The sequence below is a fragment of the Clytia hemisphaerica genome, unplaced genomic scaffold (genome assembly GCF_902728285.1).
Source record: "Clytia hemisphaerica strain Z4C2 unplaced genomic scaffold, Clytia hemisphaerica genome assembly, whole genome shotgun sequence".
Taxonomy (NCBI): Eukaryota; Metazoa; Cnidaria; class Hydrozoa; order Leptothecata; family Clytiidae; genus Clytia; species Clytia hemisphaerica.
Window position 1 is genome coordinate 1,005,937 of NW_027104338.1, and position 5,192 is coordinate 1,011,128.

The following is a 5,192-nucleotide window of genomic DNA, read 5'->3' on the forward strand; positions in this document are numbered from 1 at the left end:
CTATTTTTATCACACAATTTTCCCTTTTAGTGAGGTCTGTTAGCACAAAAATACTTCAGATGGTGATTAAAGCATGAAATTTGGCACATATGATCCTTAGAGGGTCTAAAACTTAATTTTAAACAGTAACACCAAATTTTGCCACCTGGCCACCTGCCAGATGACGTCATCAGGTGGCTGGATAAAATTTTATTTTTTTGAAAATATTCAAAATCTGATGGTATCAGCGGAAATAGTATGAAATGCTGATGAAAATTGAGGTATAAAACATGCCTTCAAAATCTTCCTATCAAAAGTTATGAAGGTTTAAAGTTTTGTGATGACGTCATCATAAGCCTTTCCAGGCAAAACCTAAAATCCCGTAATAACGGAACTTGTTGACCACATTTAGTGTTTTATACATGAATCCATATCAAAATTTGAAGTTCTATCTGATGCTTGGGTCTAAACAACATAGGATGGCTTAAAACATCCAAAAAAAATAGTTGGTTGTGCACTGTGCTCCTGAAGGGAGAACGCTGCGTTGATTTGCCATGTAAAGCTCAAAATCTAAGTTTTAGTATTCTGAAGGATTTAAAGCTTTTAATCAATTTGAAACATCGGAATCGGAAAAAGCAATGAATTTTGATATGAATTGATGTATAAAACATGAAATTTGGTCAATTTGTACCAAAATTACGAGGTTTTTAAGTTTTGCCTGGAAAGGCTTATGATGACGTCATCAAAAAACTTTCAACCTCCATAACTTTTGATAGGAAGATTTTCAAGGCATGTTTTATACCTCAATTTTTATCAGCATTTCATGTTCTTTCCGCTGGAACCATCAGATTTTGAATATTTTCAAAAAAATAATTTTTGGCCCAGCCACCTGATGACGTCATCTAGCAGGTGGCCAGGTGGCAAAATTTGGTGTTACTGTTTAAAATTAAGTTTTAGACCCCCTAAGGATCATCTGTGCCAAATTTCATGCTTTAATCACCATCTGAAGTATTCTTACGTTTTTATGTGCTAACAGACCTCACTAATAATCAGATAAAATAATATCTGGTCCCTTTAGAACCTTTGAATTTTTTCATCTTTCAATAGGAGATTACAACATTTTAGGAAATATTTTAGATAATAAGTTTCTCTGACAACCCGCAAACCGATTTTAAGATTTTTGTAAGGAAATCAAATTCACATAACACACCACCAGGTACCAACTGATACGATGTCTTGTACTAACTGCTTGATCCCCCTAGACCAAAGCTGGTCACTTTTGTTTTAACTAGTTGTCTTTCCATTTTCAGGAGATAAAATAAAAGTTGGTTGGTTGGAATGCAAGCTGTCAGATCATTTTATTTTGGAAAATTCTTATTCTGACTTCCCTGTTAGAATTAATGAAGATTTTGTCATAACATGGTTGAAGTAAAAAATGATGTTAAATTAAACTCAACGTGGAATATCAAATGATAACATAGCTGAAGGTAGGCCTTTTAGACATAGTTTTTTAGTCTAAAAACAAAGAAATGTTGACGTTTTTGTTTTTGCTATGGCACTGAAAAAGATGACATGATTAAATACATTTTTTAATAGGCAACTCCAATTTTCTGGTCAGGCCTAGGGTTACCTAGCATTCTGGTCCATTTTCTGAAAAAATTGCTTTGAATACCCCTAATATTATACCATATTTATGTGTATTGGGTCAGAGGGCTATGGTTTGCCATGGTTAGATCATCTAAAACAGCTGTCACTTTTCGAGATAGTGGAAAAAAATTGACAAATTTGAGGCCTCAAGCCTTAGCAGCCTGATTGCTTATAAAAAATGTGTAGAACAGGGAAATTACTTTTTAAACTCTGAGGTGGCAAGCTTTACAGTGTGTCAAATTTTCATAAAACTTTCATGTTTATAGGATACATTGAATGTGTGTCGACATGAAGTTTTGGGGATTTCATTGAAAATAGATTCATTTTATCCATTGAACAAGGAACAAAATACAACAGGGTAAGTATTTTTTGTAATATAATCCAGTAATACAAGACTATTGATGATACTATTCCATTGTGCATCAAAAGAAGCTAAAATTTTGTTACAGTACACAAAGTCTTGACCTAAGTTCAAAATATTTTTGAAAATAGGTTTTTGTAACCTTTTTTAGAAATCTTTAGAAATAGAAACAATCTGAATAATTTGTCCCACTAAAGGGTCTTTCTACTATAGTCTACTGAAAGCTGTAAATAACTTATCAATAATTTTACAAACCTCTTTTAGTTATACACCGTTTTGTATGCCTGGATTTCAATATTGATTCAATTTCTATTTGTTTTATTAGGGTCATGGCGTAAGGACAGTTACTGGCTGATTTTGAAATGCACTTGAAAAACGATGATGCAAAACAAAAATGTATGTTGCTGCCATGCAATCAAGATATTTATATGCGGTAGTTCGTTTCAACTTCGGAAATAATAACTTGGTAATATTTTCATTGCAATAATTGGTTGCTGAATGATAGAAGGTATTCTTGTACTCTTTAATGCTTAATTGTAAGAGTCAATCTGTAACATCTTCAAGGGATTGACAATACTGTACCATCACGTGTTGTATAGCACAATAACCTCAGTCTAATAAGTGAACAACTAAACTGAGGACTGGAGTGAGATTGTGGGTCATATTTTTGGAAAATATCACCGTAATATAATTTTATAAGACCCCCTCCCATTTTATGAATTTTTTCTGAAAAGGGCTTAAAAACCTTCATTTTCGACTACTCTAGGTCCCAAGTATATTATAAATTATGATAAAATATTGCAAAATCTAATAAAAGTGGGGTCTGAATAACAAGGTGGAGTTTAAAAATTTTCGGTCTGGTTCAGATTTATGCTTCTTTTACTGTGTAGATTTTTCGTTGGATAATGTGTTTAAGGTTTGAAAATATTCTTCAAAAGCATTCAAAAATATTCCTGAATATGTTAAATTGAGAAAATGGAGAGACTTTTGGTTTACCCCTGAAATTAATTTTGTCAAAATGTCGGAGTCGTCAATTTTTTTAAAAAAATTACAAAGTAGGTGGGACGTTTATTCAGACTAGGGCATTTTGGGAAAATCATCTTAATATCAGTTTTTAATAATGACTTGTACTTTATGGTTTTTCTACCCTCCCCTTTAATTGAGCACAAAAGAGTTTATTTAGCATAGCTTTCATTATTCATAGTGTCATCTTTTTAGAGTGATTTGCATAATTTTTTAATTTATTATACAGTATTTTTATATTTTTCATATTTTTTACTTCATTAGTTTTTATATTTATAATACCGGCTAATACCCTCAGGCGCCCAAATCTTCCCTAAAACCCCACCGCCCATAATTTTGTTCCACCATCCGCCCATTCAAGAAACTTTTTGACTTTTTTCTAGGAATTTTGACTTACCACTCGGATTCGAGAGTCTTGTTTTACTTATCAAAAAATTATTAGAAATAGTTTTGAAACACCCGGTATATAAGTTGAACCTTTTTGACGACGATGTGAGTAATCAATTGCAGTTTCCCAAACATTGAAAGTTTGCTCTCTCTCTCTCTCTCTCTCTCTCTCTCTCAAACTCGCAAAGGGATCACACAATTTTTTATACTTATGTATAAGGGTATTTTAAATAGTGCAATTTACACATTAAGCTTGTTTTTTTTTGTGATTTAGGAGATTAAATTATTTGAAACTTTGTTAACTGAGCCTCAGCATATGCTTTATAGGCAATGTTTAATTTTTCCAAGAGATCAGTCTGGATATGCTTGTTAGCAGTATGCTTATAAAAATGTCTATAATTTAGTAGAATTGATCTCCATTGTAGAAAGCATTCCCAAAGTATCTAACGAGGATTTCGCACTTACGGGAATAGAAATTTCAATGTATCCTTTAATGTCCTTTGAAGCCATATGGCGAATCTATTCCTTGATAGGGACTAAGATTCTAAAAACCTATAATTTAGATTAGTTATTATATTATTGAAAAAAGAAGAAGCCTGAAGATTTAAAAAAATTAAGAACAGCCCAGCCTGAGCAAGAATTTACTGGTTCTTATAAAAAAATGCGTGTAATTTCTATAATCTAATTTCATGATGTTCTTAGCCGCTTAGTTTCTTTACTTAAGAATCAGTTAAAATCTGTCGAAATTAGTGTTTTAATAATTTCTGAAAGCTGAGGCTCAGATTGTTCTTAATTGTTTTTAGGTTTTGGCCAAATTTCAGCCTCGTGTTCTGATAAAATTGTTCTTATACAAAACTTGTAATTTGTCATTCAGAATTATTTTATTTAGACTACTTAATTTTTTAGCAAAAAGTCATCACTACCGTACTATTTTGTTTCATATTTTCTGTTTTCTTTGCTTTGTAAATATATGAATTGTTCGTTTTAGTGTCACAGAAAAAATTTATCCGCACATAAACACAAATTATTTAAAAGATCTCTCATTTACTTTTGAAGACTTGTTAATGAAAGATTTCGAAAAAAAGCAAAAATCTTCTTCCAAAGTATTTAGAAAGTTTCGGAATATGAAATTTCAACATATTAAGAAGTTAGGAATTTAATTTTTCAAGCCTGTTTGAAAGTTTGAGAATGTGGTCTTTCAACTTTTTTGGAAAGTTGGGAAGACGATCTGGTCGAAAGATGTTGGAAGGTAAGGTGCACAACTTCCCAATCCTTGTTGAAAGACCAACTTTAAAACCTGTCGAAAGATGTCAGAATATGAAATTTCAACATATTAGGAAGTTGGGAATTTCATTTCCCAGCCTGTTTGAAAGTTTGAGAAGGTCGTCTTTCAACTTTTTTGGAAAGATGGGAAGATGATCTGGTCGAAAGATGTTGAAAGGTAAGGTGCACATCTTTCCAATTTTTGTTGAAAGACCAACTTTCAACTCTGTCGAAAGGTGTGGAAATGTGACCTTCCTACATCTTTCCGACGATTTGAAAGACATTATTTCGCCCNGTCTCTGACAAAGAAATTGCAATGAAGATATATAAATTTTAGGGTTATTTCTACACTGGTTACGATTTTTAACCTAGCCCTCTGCGTCTGTGACACGGATTTGTATCTAGTAAAAGTCTGCACTGCAACAGGGGAACCTTTTTCACCATCTTCTTCCTAGTTTTAGATTTTAAATCACCAGTGTTATAAACTATCCTGTGTTCTTCCAGATTTTTCAAAATTTAGTCGGAAATGTAA

General features: G+C 32.3%; 1 long non-coding RNA gene across 1 annotated transcript; it reads left to right on the top strand.

Annotated features, from left to right (window-relative positions):
- Window positions 1-1,222: 1,222 nt before the first annotated feature.
- LOC136817850 (uncharacterized) lies at window positions 1,223-3,032 on the top strand. Its single transcript, XR_010848164.1, has 3 exons — window positions 1,223-1,466; window positions 1,893-1,984; window positions 2,313-3,032. It is a non-coding gene; the product is annotated as an uncharacterized lncRNA (long non-coding RNA).
- Window positions 3,033-5,192: the final 2,160 nt, after the last annotated feature.